General features: G+C 48.0%; 1 long non-coding RNA gene across 1 annotated transcript; it reads left to right on the top strand.

Moving 5' to 3' along the window:
• Window positions 2,042–14,285, top strand: LOC108633767. Its single transcript, XR_001917141.1, has 3 exons — window positions 2,042–2,204; window positions 13,221–13,313; window positions 13,938–14,285. It is a non-coding gene; the product is annotated as an uncharacterized LOC108633767 (long non-coding RNA).

Genomic DNA, 15,011 nt, shown 5'->3' with positions numbered 1-15,011 from the left:
TGAAAGGTCGGCCCTCTGATTATTTTTGGTCAATATGTAAGAAAATAGATACATAAGTATTAGAGTAGAAAAGAGGGCTGTCGCAGTGCCACTGAACACCAGTGGTGGGTGGTCGCACACTGGGGACAGAACTGCGCCTCTCCGTTCGGGTCCGAGACTCGCAGTGAGAAATCAGGGGTGTCGCCAAAAGGCCTTACGAATCTCAGAGTCGTACACAGCACGGCCCGCACAGGCCTTTACATTTCCATTTCAAAACCTCCAAAACAGCACACAGCTCTGGAAACACTCATTTTATCCTGGTATATCTCAAAAATTAAATACACACTCTACAGCCCTCCTCCAAAGCTAGAAATTGCAGGCCCCTCTCAAAGATGGGTAGCATTCTTAATTAGAGACATAAATAACGTGACATTCCCGGGTTCCACAGGATTGCTCATGTTTGAGTGGGATCCTGGGGAGAGGGCAGTCTGCAGTAATTGTTGGATTTTCCCAGCTCAAAATGCAAGCAAACACATTAAAAAAAACACACACAAAAAAACTCTCTCTCAGTGAAAGTGGAGTTGGTGAAATATTTTTAGTGTGATGGGTTTGTTGTTTCTCTGAGACTTATTGGAAGAGGAATGCCCACGGTCCCAGGCAGACTACAATCTATGGGAACTGTCAAGCCCATCAGGAGATGACACCTCCACCCAGCCCCTGGGGCACCCATGCCAAGACTCAACCCCTCTGCTGTAGCCTTGGGTTATTTCGTCTCGCTTTCTCGGTGGAGACGGACATCAGTTGGTCCCTAAGTCTTCCCAGGTGGTTCTAGTGGTAAAGTATCCGCTTGCCAAGGCAGGAGACGTGGGCTCCATCCCTGGGTCAGGAAGATTCCTCTGGAGGAGGAAATGGCAACCCCACTCCAGTGTTCTTGCCTGGAAAAATCCCATGGACAGAGGAGCCTGGTGGGCTACAGTCCATGGGGTCACAAGGAGTCAGACACAACTGAGCGACTGAACACACACACACATCTGCAAAATAGCCCCCAAGGCTTCGGAGCCCACGACTACCAACCTGCTCTTCAACCTCTCCCTCCAACGATCCTTGTCTCTGGAACCTTCCTCAACTGGCGGCTGTTTGTGAAAACTGAACTCTAAGCCAGCCCTCATCTTGGAATCGTCTCTGAGTCTGTCTCACCCTAGAGAGGACAGAAGTGAGATCAGTGCTGACGCAGCAGGGGCACAAAGCCAGGGCCCGTCACAGCCCAGCATCTGCACGCTGGGGAGAAGGGGGCTGCCTGACTGTGTCTTCAGGAGGGTCTCATTACTCCGAAGAGAATGCGGCTCCTGCTGGAGGGGACGCCTGTCCAGGTGCAGCCAACACAATGCCGTCACACCCGGGGGAGGGACCCAAACATCCCTGCGTGAGGCCAGCTTCCCGGGGAGATGAAGCCAGCAGGGCAGGAGGGGCCTTGCCAGCAAAACCAGTTGTAAGCAAATCAAGGTAAATAGGAATGATTCTTTGTGTTCACGGAGCTTCCCAACGCTGCGAAAGCTGGGAAGCTCCACACATGTCTCATACATCACGGAAGGACCAAGCATCAAGACAGACGACAGGCTCCTGCAGGGTGTCTTACTGGTCGCAAGCAGGAAGTAACCACCCCAGTGGGTAAGAAGCAAGTCCCTCAGCCCCATTTCCTTATGTCAGTTGGAAGATACTCAGCAGACAGGTGGAGATAATCGCTTTAATTATTTAAAGTCATTTAGCTTTAAAGCAATCACTTTAATTACTCAAGTTCTGCCTCGGTGTTCTCCTCCTAGGCGGGTTTTTGAGGGGGCCCAGGAGACAAACGCTTTCCTCCTTGCCTGCTTCACGGGCCAGTCGAGAAAGAGATGAGGAAAGCCGGCAGGCGGGGCCGCGCCCCGTGAGTAAGCTGACGCTGAGCCTGTGTCCCTGAGCAGATGGACCTCCGGCGCGGAGGCCCCGCCACGCCGCTGGACCGCCAGCCGGCCCCCGGCCCCGCCCTCCCGCGCGCCACCCGGCTCGGGCGCCCTGACGGCTGGGTGGCTCCGAAAGCGGACAGCGGAGAAGGGCTGTGCCAGTCACGTGCGTTTCTTCTCTCCGAATTTCCTCTCGGTCAGACCACCCCATCCTCCCTGAGCAGAGGGCGGCACAGCTCAGGGCGTTGCGTGATGAGCAGACGGATGCTATGCGTGCGGATGGAGGTGAGCGCAATGCGCGGGCGTCCGTGTGTGTGTGTGGATGCGCCTGTACACAGGTGTGCCTCGTGAACAAGTGCACCTTCATTGGGTTCTGGAGCCAGGCGGGCGCTTGAGCAGACTCATTTCAGCAAACATTCCCTGAGCGCCTGCAACGAGCAGTGCCTGTGGCAGCTGTGAAGAAGATGATTACGTTTCTCCGACGCGAAAAGCTTAGACGCTGGTAGGAAAGACAGACACGTCAGCAGCCACTCACAGCGCGAGATCAAGGGCGCTAAACGCAGCAACAGCGCGAAACCGAGGAGCGCTCCGCTCCCCGGTGGGATGGCAGGGATATCTGGGGTCAGCTCAGAGGAGATGAGAAGTGCGTGGGGGCACCCCAGGCAGAGGCGCGGTGGGAGCTCAGGCCAGAGGCGGCAACACAGGGCAGGGTTAGGCCCTGAGTCATTTGTCGTGCCAGGGCAGAAACTCGTATGGGAGTTACTGCGTCGGATCTGGCCAGTGCAGCGGAGAATGTGAGCCGTAGGTGAAAGTGTAAGTTTAGCAGCACTGTAATCGCTATAAGGGTGGGCAAGATGACTCTGCTGCTTCTGTCATTTCTTGGCTAATTATTCATTTTGGTATAAATCCTGAGAGTGGGGGAAGTCCTCCTATTGATAGGAGCACGGTCGTAACAGGTGCTTCCTTTCACTTGTGGGATGGTGGTAGGGCGGTGGTGCTTGCGTTGGCTATAAACAGTGTGAATACGGCAGAGGCTATGATGCTGTGGGGGACTAAGGTTAGTAGTATTATAGTGGGATTATAGAGTAGGACTGCTGTTATCAGCCTGTATGGGCGATTGATGAGTAATAAGGTTTCGTAACTGGGTTCGATTCAGTCCTCCTCAGCCTCCAGTTATAATTGACAGGATGGATAGGGTTAGGGTTAGGTTCAGCTTGATGGATGGGGAGAGTTGATAAAGTACTGGTATGGGTGCTGGTTTTTGGCATGTAAGTGAGATTAGGCCAGATGATGAGGAGACGCCTTGTGTTACTTCTGGGACTCAGAAGTGGAATGAGGCTCTTCCTAGTTTTATGGTAAGAGCTATAGTTATGAGTATGGATGCTGTTGGGTTAGATAATTTTATTATGGTCCATTGGCCTGAGAATATTAAGTTAATGATAATGGCTATTATTAGTAATATTGAGGCTGTTGATTGGGTTAGAAAATACTTGGTTGATGCTTCTGTGGCTCATGGATTATATTTTTTTATTATAATGGGGATAATAGCAAGTATGTTTATTTCAAATCCAATTCAGATGAGTAGTCAATGGGAGCTGATTATGACAATAATAGTTCCTAGTAAAATGGTTGATAGAGTAATGATAAAGATGATTGGGTTTATTAGTACGGGAAGGATATAAACCCACATTTTCGGGGCCTGGGCCCGATAGCTTAATTAGCTGGCCTTACTATTAGCATTTGGTATAATTTGGAACATGAAGAGTTTTGGGCTCTTGGGAGTAGGTTCAATCCCTATAGTTCTAGAAATAAGATGGCTTAAACCTCTATTATTGACTCTATCAAAGTAACTCTTTTATTAGACATATTTCTTATGTTTGTGGGGGGATGCTTGATAGAATGGGTAGTGATGCCTACCACACGCATAGGGCTAGCGTTAGGGGTAGAAAGATTTTTCATAGTAGGTGTATTAGTTGATCATAACGGAATCAGGGATAGGATGCTCAAATTCATAGGAAAGAGATTGTGAGTAGCAGTGATTTGATGGTGAAGTTAATTCTGTATAGTTCAGGTATATATGGATTATGAGACGCCCCTAGGGATAGGATTCTTGTAAAAATATCTACTATAATGATGTTTGCATTTTCTGCTATGAAAAATAGGGCAAATGGTCCTGCTGCGTATTCTGTGCTAAAGCCTGAGACTGGTTCTGATTCTCCTTCAGTAGGTCAAATGGACCTCGGCTCATTTCTGCTGGTGCTGAGATGAGTCATATTATTGCTGGGGTCATGCGGGAGGATTAGTCATACTTGTTCTTGTGTGGTGATTAGGGTGGAGAGGGTAAAGGCCCCACTTGTTAGGAGGACTGGTAATGGAATAATTGCCAGCGTGACTTCATATGAGATTGTTTGTGCAACTCCTCGTAAGGCTCGGATTAGTGCGTATTTTGAATTGGAGGCTCAGCCTGATTAGAGGATAGAATATACAGCTAAGCTTGATATGGCCAGTATAAATAGGACTCCTGGGTTTATGTTGATTAGGGGGTGGGGTATGGGTAAAGGAATTCACATGGTTAGGGCTAGGCTTTGGAGAAGGCGATGGCACCCCACTCCAGCACTCTTGCCTGGAAAATCCCATGGATGGAGGAGCCTGGTGGGCCGCAGTCCATGGGGTCGCTAAGAGTCGGACATGACTGAGCGACTTCACTTTCACTTTTCACTTTCATGCATTGGAGAAGGAAATGGCAGCCCACTCCAGTGTTCTTGCCTGGAGAATCCCAGGGATGGGGGAGCCTGGTGGGCTGCCGTCTATGGGGTCGCACAGAGTTGGACACGACTGATGTGACTCAGCAGCAGCAGGGCTAGGCTTAAGGCCAGGTAAACATTGAGACTGAGGATGTGGCAGGTTGCAGTGGTTCTCGATGAAAAGTTCGATTGCATCGGCAACAAGTTAGAGTAGACCATGTGGGCCTACAGCACTCGGGCCTTTTCGGAGTGGCACGTACCCTAGAACTCTTCACTCCGCTGGTGTAAGAAACACCACAGCTAGGAGAATGGGGGTAATTAGCATCGGAATATTTAATTATAAACATTTTGTTAAGGAGAGAACTTGAATTTCTGATTATAAAGGTTTAAGTTTTACGCAATTACCGGGCTCTACCACCTTAACTGAGCCCTTTTCTAGGGCAGGGTCTGTTTGTGGAATTAATTGAAATGAAATCATTAATTGATTTAAGACGCTTGTTTGAAGTTGGCCTTATTTCTCTCGTCCTTTCATACTGGGAGAAACACATGATCGATAGAAACCGACCTGGATTACTCCTGTCTGAACTCAGATCACGTAGTGATCTGGCTTTTTTTAACATCTGGCTTTTTTTTCCTGGGTACATGGTAATCAGTGATGCACCTGTGGAGAACTCTGGCTCGCTGTACTAAGAAATGCGAGCTCCTTTTTTAAGGCAAAAGGAAACCAGTATGTTCAAGTGGAGAAAGGCAAGGGCGAGAGTGGGGCTGGGAATTCCAGGGTGAAGAGGTGACTGTGTTGACTTTGGGGAGAGAAAACGAGGGCCTGAGCTTGGGGCCAGGAAGGAGGGGTCCCAGAAGGGACCCTTACAGACACGCCTACAGGGTCCTGCTGTGTGAGGGGGGCTCGCAGACCCGGGGGCTGCCCACCTAAGGATGGCACCAGCACCCAGAGGAGGGGCGCGTGCGCTGAGGAGGATGAGTTACCGTGTCTGCCCAGATGGTCCGTGGAGCCCAGCTTTGTCGCCCCGAAGCCTCCACAGACGCTGGCTTTGGGGATCAGGTCCTCTTGCTGGTTAGGCAGCAAAGAATGAAAGGCTTCCCTTGTCACTATGCCTCACAGTGAGAAAACTGTTCTCTTCGGGAGGAGGTCAATTTCTCGCTCATTTGGAGCCTTCTGTCTCTAATGAATTCGTCTCTCAAGCTCAGGTGAAGCCTCGGTCTGAGCCCTCGGCAGGGGCCCTAACAAAACAGGACCCCTAAGATCAAGGAAGCATCGCTCCTGAGCTGGTCCCCGCTGCTCAGAGTCCAGCGAGTCACATCCGGACGCTGCAGGGGCACGTCCAGGCGTGTATGGCCTGAGACAGTGATAAAGGGGCCTCTGCCCCATCGGCTGTGGATAGGCATGCTTGTGGGTCCAAGGAAAAGTCAGATCCCAGGAACGGACAGGCTGCCTGGGGGCTCTGGACAGCAGATGAGGCTCTGAGGACTTCCCAGGGGTTCAGTGGGGAAGACTCCACACTCCCAATTCAGGGGGCCCAAGTTCAACCCCTGGTCAGGGGACTGGATCCCACATACCTCTGCGAAAAGACCCCATGTGCCCCAACTATGGCCCTAGAGCAGCCAAATAAATAAATCAGCACTTAAAAACCGATGAGGCCCTGCTGGGACAGCCGGGAGGCAGAAGCAGGAGAACGCACCCTCCACGTGCCACTTCAGCCCAGAAGGACGGGGAGGAGGCCTCAGCAGCAGGAGTCTGTAGAGCCAGGGGCCAACGCCAGGATGAAGGTGGAAGGGCCGACATGACAGCAGCTGCGGGGGATTCCAAGAATAAAGAACGGTCAGCCAGAAATAAGGCAGCTGACTGTCAATAGTCGGTGCCTCCCCAGAGCAGGGACCTGAGAACTGGAAGGGGCTGAAAAGTCAAAGGCCTGATGATGCCAAGGCCAGTGGGCTAGTATGGGCTGCCACTGGTTCTAAAGGGAGTGGTACCATCTGGAAAAGCCTATTAGCAGGCACTGGGTTCACTGGCCTGTGGAAGAGAAAGTGGCTGTGAACTAAGCTGTAAGCTCCTAGAAGGCAGAGAGCAGAGGTGAGGTCTTCATCTGCAAGCAAGTGAGGGGTATTGGTTGACCAGTTGGCTACATAAGCCTTGCACGAGGACAGCCTCTTAACTGCTGCTCCATACTTTTGCAAAGGCTTTGATTTTTCTAGTTTCTCTCTTCTTCTCCCTCTGGCAGCGGTGACTGCTTCAGCAGACTGAAGCTACTGCTGCTTCAGCATCATTGCTGAGAAGGGCATCAGAGCATCTCGATGTCTGGCTGAGTTCACTCAACCAGATTAATTCCTTCGATGTTCAGCAGGATTTCAGGGAAAGTCACCTTTCGGTCAGAACAAAAGGCAGATAACTCACTTTATCCATGAGTCTCTTATCTTGTTGACAAATTCCAACTCGCATCTCTTCCAATTTTTATTGCAATTCAAGAAATTGCTAGAAGGAAAGTGGACTTGAGAAAGATGCAGCTTGCTCTTGTTATCATGTACAGTCCCCACAGTCCTGGCAGTTTCTGAGTCAGTTAGGAGGGGATTATTGTTTCCCCTAAGCCTCTCACTGGCTTTAAAGACATAGCTGGTTTCTACTTTATTTATGGAAACTTTAAGAATTATCTCCAAAGGCCAGGAGTCCAAGAAGACATGCAGACTCTTAGAGTTTGACAGGACACCTGGGGGTCACCTAGCCCACTCCTGCGTCAGAGGGGTGAGCTGAACGCAGAGAAAGACCCTAAGGTCCAATGAACCGTAATGTCGGCGACTGGACCTGAGCATCCCATGTTCCAAATAACATGACTTCTCATTGACAGAAATAATTGCAGTGGGTCCAGATATTTTAAAAATGAATGCAAAAAAAAAAAGATAAAAAATGTAATAAGAAGTAATCAAAACAAACAAAAAAAAAATAAGGAGAAAAGTACAAAACAAAGAAAGGCATTTGCTGCCTGGACCAGGTAATCATTCCGCTGAACGTTTTCACATCCATCACAAAGCACTCTCAAGTTGTCTATACATGTGGATCTCAAAAGGTACTTCATGTTCTTTATTCTCTGCAAAAGTGACAAAGTTATAATCTTTTTCTGAGCAAGGAAGGACCTTCCCTGGCATCCATCCTTTGAAAACTCAGTATGTGAGCTTCTCCCTTCACCTCTCTCAGGTTTTATCCCAAGAACAAAGGAAACTTATAAAGCGTTGGGCTGACAATGGAAATGGAACCCGTTAAAACGTCCTGGTTTCTGCTGTTGCTGCTGTTGTTGCTGCTGTTGTTGCTAGGGTAGAAGCCTGCGTGTGCCATGAAACTCTCTCCCATCTGGCTGGTTTTTCAAACTTCCCTGGGACTCTGCTTTTACAGTTGAGCAATTAATTCTCTCTAACGGGAGCTGCTGAAATAAAGATTTCAGAGAGAGCAGTTCATGACCTTATGCCTTTGTGAGTTGTACCGAACGCTGAACTTCCTGCATTACTGGGAGAGAAAAATCTGTTAAACTTGGGTGAATACCTCAACAGCCTGGTTTCATTTTGAAACTAATCATTTGTTATAGTTTAGAAGCCATGATGAATGATGTCACTTCAAATATTAATACTGTTATAACCCTGGATGACATGCTTTTTCCTCAGATTCAGAGCTTTTTTTAAACAACATTTCAACAATTCCATAAAGCTCCTCCTGTATCATTAGGAGTCTGGTAAAACACAGGAAAACAAAACAAAAAAACCCATTGTTTTACATCATTGAAAAAATAAAAAACTTAATTATCTATGAACCTAACCCCCCCAAATCACATGAAGTCATGGAAAAAAATTAAAACTCTAACAAAGGTTATAAAGAGCGCCTAAATAAACTGGCATATGTACCATGTTCATGAGTAGGCCAGCTTGGCACAGAATAGATGGTGATTCCCCTACACGAATCTCTAAATCAGTGCAATTTAAGTCAAAATCTCAAGGTGAGTTTTTCCAGTTTTACTGAGATACAGTGGACACACAATGGTATTTTACCTTAAGGTGTGTGGTGCGATGATTTGACCCTCCTAAGTATATATTATGAAATGATTTGCTCAATAAGACTGGTTAGCACATTCTCCAGCTGGCATGACCACTGTCCTGCTGTCGTTTTGGCGAGAACACTAAAGGTCTGTTCTCATAGCAGCTTTGGGGCATGCAACACAGTCTCGTTGACGCTAGTCACCATGATGTGCCTTAAACCCCTGGAACTTGAAGAATTCAAGACGATTCTTCAACTGAAAAGATTAATTCTAGATTTTATAAAGAAGAGTAAAAGTCCACAGATAGCCAAGGGGATTCTGAGAACAAAAGGCAAAGAAGGTCTAGCTCTGTCAGACACTAACCCGGATTACAAAGCATGAATACAGGGGAGACAGCAGAAACAGAAAGTTCTGAAATGGAACAACGTATACCCGAGGAATTGGTATATGATGGAGCTGCCAGTATAGACCAGAGGGAAAACTGGGAGATTATATAATAACTGATCTTGGAAAAATGTGGTTCACTCTATGGAAGAAACTGATTTAAATTAAAACTTTTACATCTAAATTAATTTTAATAATTATACAGTATATAATAACATAGTTTATTAAGTTTAACAAATATAAATGAAATACTTTATATTTTAAATATTTATTTAAAGATTTTAAAAATCAACACAAAAAGAGAAATTCCAAATAGTTTAAAGACCATAAAACTCCTAATAGGAAACATCGGAGAATATCTTTATAAGCCTGGAGGATTGAGAAGAGTGGGAAGAACAACAGGGGAGCCGAGAGGACGCTCAGGGCCAGGAAGCCGCTCTCCCTGATGCTGTGACGAAGGGCACGTGCCGTCGTACATCAGCCCAAACCCACAGAGCAAACGCCACCAGGAACGACACTGTGTGGACTCTGGGTGGTGTGCTCTGTCCACAGACTGAGACATTTCTGAGGGGCTGTGGATGGGGGTCCTGTGCATGTGAGGGCTGGGTGTGGAAGTGTGAGCATGACGGTGTGGAAGGGCTGGGTGCAAATCGGGACCTCTGTACCCTCTGCTCAATTTTGCTGCGAACCTAAACCTGCTCTAAAAACTGCAGCGCAGTAACACGGACAAACAGGCCACAGCTCCTCCCAGCGGGACAGAGGTGGGCTCTTCCTCTCACTGCCTGAATCTGGGCTTGGTCCAGGGTCCTGCTTTGGTTCACTGGGTCCTCACGACCCAGAGAAGCAGAGGCTTGAAAAGCATGTGCACCCAGCGTTTGCCCTCCCCGCCGCCAGGACCCACGAGATCCCCGTGTGGAGAGGATCGGCCCTCCCAGCCGAGACCCCCGTGACCTGAGACCACCCTCGACCACCCAGTCCCAGGAGGCAGTCCCGGACCAGAGGACCCCCCTGCCAGGCCACCGCAGGGCATCACTGCTGGCTTACGCCGTTATGCTTTACAGTGGTTTGTGACATGTCAAAAGGTAGCTGATTCAATCATAGACCCAAAAAGTACAAACTTCAAAGGAAAAAAAATTTGATGAATTTAATGACATCAAAAGTAAAACTTTCTCTCCAAAATAAGACACCCTTGACAAGAGTAACAGATAAGAAATGTGCTAGAAGAAGATATTTTTCAAAACTAGGACAAAGGATTAAAATCAGAACATCCCAGGAACTCTCGTAAATTAGCAAGGAAAAAAAAAAAACAAACAGAAAAATTGGCAAAAATATGAAAAAAGAATTCACAGAAGAATGCAAAATGGCCAATAAATCAGAGGAGACACTCAAATTAACTAGTAATCAGAGGAGTGCAGGCTACGTTAAAGATGAGATGCTACATGGAGGTTTCTCAAAAAGCTTAAATAGAACTACCATGTGACCCAACAATTCTACTGGCTATCAATCCAGAAAAAAACAGAAACACTGATTCAAAAAGATACATGAACCCAGTGTTCACAGCGGCATTACTTACCATAGCCAAGATACGGGAGCAACCTACAGCAACAGAAGAATGGAGAAAGAAGACGGGGTGTACATCACAATGGAATGCTACTCAGCCATTAAAAAGAGTGGAATTTCGCCTTCTGCAACAACATGGATGGGCTTGGAAGATATTATGCTAAGTGAAGTAAGTCACACAGAGAAAGACAGATACGGCATGATATCGCTTGTAAGTGGAATCTAAAAAATACAACCTACTATAGTTTGTGAATATAACAAAAAAGAAGCAGATCCATGGATACAGAGGACAGTTACCAATGGGGAAAGGGAAGAGGGAGGGGATGTCCCGGGGGAGGGGATCAAGAGGTACGAACTATTAGGTAAAAAATAAGCTACGAGAATATATTGTGCAACATAGGGAAAATAGCCAATAGGTTATAACAACCATAAATAGAGTACAACCTTTACAAGTTGTGACTCATTAGATTGTAAACTTGTGACTTATATAATGCTGTGCAATAACTAAGCTTCAATACGAATGAGATCCTGCCTTATTACAGTTAGACTGGGAAAAAGTAAAAAGGTTTTGTATGACAGCAAGTACGGACAGGAGTGTGGAGAAATGGAAGGCTTTATTGCACTACAGATGGGCCCTTGATGCCATTTTTGGAGGGCAGTTTGGCAGGATTAGTGGAAACATGTATATGTGTATTCTTCGTGTGACTTGGAAATATCGTCCCCAGGTGGCAGCTCTCAGGACCCGGCAGGCGCCAGAGAGGCAGTGTGTTTGCACTAGTGTGCAAACAGCTGTGAGCAGCCTGTCCTCCAGGGCAGCAGGGAGTATGCCAACCGTGGAACATCATAGGTGGAAAAACTGGACAAGGGTCAGAAGCAGTAAATAAGACTGACTTATACCAACATGGTCACATCTCCAAAACGGTATGACAAGTGAAAAAATAAGTCGGGTAAGATTATAGCACAAAACTGGTTATGTGAATGAAAGTCTGCTTTTCGTATATGAAGGTATGGACGGTGAGTTACAAGAACACATGTTAAAACCCAGACTGGAATACATGAACAATTAAGACACTATAATAAAATGAAATCAGAAACTTAGTTTTATACGGGCACCTACAACTTATGACAACATGAGCTTACCTGACAGAGGTGAGATTTGGAAGACCAAGTCAAGATATATTTCTAGGACTTCCCTGGTCGTCAGTGGCTGAGACTCTGTGCTTCCACTGAAGTGGCCTCGGTTAGATCCCGGCCAGGGAACTGGATCCCACTGGCCACAGCTAAGGGTTCGAATGCTTCAACTAAGAGCCAGCAAGCCAAGCAAATAACCAAATATTTTAAAAGAATAAACCAAAAAAGAGCCTCTTTGATAAACAGGGGAAAATGCAGAGTGCTTTTTTGCTGGCAGTACTTGGCTAGTACCACTAGCATCTCTACTAGCCTGCAACTCTGAACAGAGGCCCAGCGGAAGACAAAACAGGACAGAAGGCATCTTTCCTCTTGTTAAAGGAGGAATTCGCCAGGGAACCCCCACGCTTGTTGCTGAAATCAGGGGTTAAAAGGCTGGTGGTCCCCTTCCCTCTTACCCACAGACTGGCCTCCACGGGGCATTCTGCTGCGTGGCTGTGCTTTGTAACTGCTGACTCTTAAATATGAATTCAGTACCCATGCAGGGCGTCCTCTCTACAGCTCCCTTGAGCAGAATTTATTTCACCAAATTTATATCCAAAGGTGAAGCCAAAACTATTTCAGATACTCATCTGTAAACAGCCGCTCATGTAAAAGAATTAAGGTGGTGTCTCTTGAGTTAGAAATTTGCCCTGACATTGGTCTTACTACCCTGGTTACATCAGGTTGAGATTTTCTTAGCCATTTGAATTTGTGGACCAGACCCTCCTTTGGTTTGTTCCCCAGAGAGAAACCCATGGCAGGATTATAGGGGTGTGTGTGTGCATGGCGGGGCGCGCAGCGTCAGGGTGTGGGCAGACACAATCCAAGGGAATGACACAAAGTCAGCAGTGTGTGTCAACTTGCCTGAGCCACAGGGCCTAGATATTTGGTCAAACATTACTCTTGATGCTTGCTCGGTGTTTTTAGAAGTGACCAATATTTAAGTTGGGAGCCTCTAAGTAGAGAAGAGTGCCCTCCAAACGGTGGGTGGGTCTCGTCAGGTGAAGGCCAGAATATCATGGAGGCAGCTCTCCCTCCAGCCTGACAGCCTTTGGGACAGGAGCCTGGCAGCTCACCCTGCAGATTTTGGACTTGCTAGCCAATCCTTTAATCTCTCTCTTTTCATATGTATACATCCTATGGGTTCTGTTTCCCCAGAGAACCCTGACTAATGAAACGCCTGTAAGGAGTGGTTAGGAAGCTAACGGAGAGTATACGCATTCAGCTTCTGAGCTCAGGCCTGGTGGGTTGAGATCAGTGAGAAGGAACAATTTCCAACTAGATTAATGGAAAGATGCTCAGATTTGCTGTTAGTGGGGCTCAATTTCCAACACACAGAACTGTTCGCATTAGAGGGACAGACACTCCCAAAACAAGCAGCACTGCCCTGAAAACCCTCTCCATTTCAGCCGCAGTGCCTCACCAGATGGCTCAGCGCAGTTTTCCAGAGTGTGAACAACGCTATGAAGGAGAATGAGCCGATCCCGAAAATGGGAAATAATGTAAGAATTTTTCATTTGTTGTGCTTTTGACTCTTGTCACTCAATAAGGTCCAGTTGCCATAATGCATAAGTCCTCTGTGGGGAAGGTTGGATTCTAGGTTCAACATAAAGATGTTGGAGGGAAATATCAGATGCCAACTCTTCAGGAAGGACCCTGATGCTGGGAAAGATCAAGGGCAAAAGGATAGAGGGCGGCAGAGGATGAGGTGGTTGGATGGTATCACCGACTCAAGGGACACGAGTTTCAGCAAACTCCGAGAGAGACTGAAGGACAGGGAAGCCCAGCGTGCTGCAGTCCATGGGGTCACAAAGAGTCAGACACGACTTAGCAATGATTTTTGAACAACAAAAATCAGGCCAGTGAGTGGAAAGAGAAGGTGGGTCACTCAGTCCGTTCGAAAAATAGGATCCCAGGGAATTTTCCCCCACCTAAAATTGCTAACACTGCCCTCATGAAATCGTTTGACCAATAAATAACCTTGTCTAATTGTGAGCTTTCCTTGGGAAAAAAGAAACAAGCACGCTCATCTTTCCTCCCCACCACGCTCTGGAGAAGCTCGACTGACTCCTCCATGAGACCCCAGCCGCAGCACTTTTCCTGGTTGTCTTCTGGTTTAACTACAGGCAACAGAGGACACGAACACTCATCAGCCATCTGAGACGGGTGGACGGAAGCAAAAGCCTAGCGCCAGAAGGAAACCTGGGAACGGGCCTGGTTCACCCCTTGGCTCCCGGACCACACCTAAACCCTTAAAGCCCTTAGGAGCCTACTGGGCTGAAGACCTCCAAAGACAATGCCTAATCTGCCTTAGAAACTCAGTGTTTCTAAGAATACTCGCTGCCAGGAAGTTCGCCGTTGTGAGTAAGTTTGGGCTCCCCTCACACCCATTTCCTCCAGCTCTGAGCTCGGGTGGAGAGGGACTCTGGGTACACGGTCCAGCCCGGCCACACGGGTCGGCACCAGCCCAGCCCTGCCCACCCCCACCATCAGCCCTCTCTTCTCTGGGTGGGATGACTCCGGCTCCTTTAATATCCTCTCTGTGGTTTCCTTCTCTGGATTTGAAAGTTAAAAGTGTTAGTCGCTCAGTCAGGTCTGACTCTTTCCGACCCCATGGTCGGCAGCCCGCCAGGCTCCTCTGTCCATGGGATTCTCCAGGCAGGAATACTGGAGCGGGTGCCATTCCCTTCTCCAGAGGATCTTCCTGACCTGCCTAAGCAGAATCTTGGACAAACAGTCCAGGAGAGCAGCGGTCCCCAACCTCCAGGGTCTAATGCCTGATGCTCTGAGGTGGAGCTGAGGCACTAATAATAGAAATAATAATCACAGTAAATGTAACGCCCTTGAATCATCCCCAAACCACGCCCCCCGCCCCCGGATCCATGGAAAACAGTCCCCGGTGTCAGAAATGTTGGCGCCTGCTGCGGTAGAGTTTGCCACTGTTGGCTCTCCTGGGACCTACTGCCCAGCTGGCCAGGGCCTTCCCAGGACACGGGACTTTCAGAGCTGCAACCAGGAGAGTCCCAGGCAGACTAGGACGTGCTGGCCGACCTGGCTGTCCGAAGTGGAGAACCGTCTCCGCCCCAAATCTCAAGGAATCCGTGAAACCAGCTTCGACCCTGAGCCCTGGCTCCCACCTCCAGAGCCTGCAGAGCCAGACCTCTCGCCCTCAGATCCATCGCCCCGAAGGTGCCCCTCAT

This window comes from Capra hircus, chromosome 24, assembly GCF_001704415.2.
Source record: "Capra hircus breed San Clemente chromosome 24, ASM170441v1, whole genome shotgun sequence".
In the NCBI taxonomy this organism is placed as follows: Eukaryota; Metazoa; Chordata; class Mammalia; order Artiodactyla; family Bovidae; genus Capra; species Capra hircus.
The sequence above is the reverse complement of the archived record's forward strand: the minus strand, read 5'-3'. Positions and strand labels throughout refer to the sequence as shown.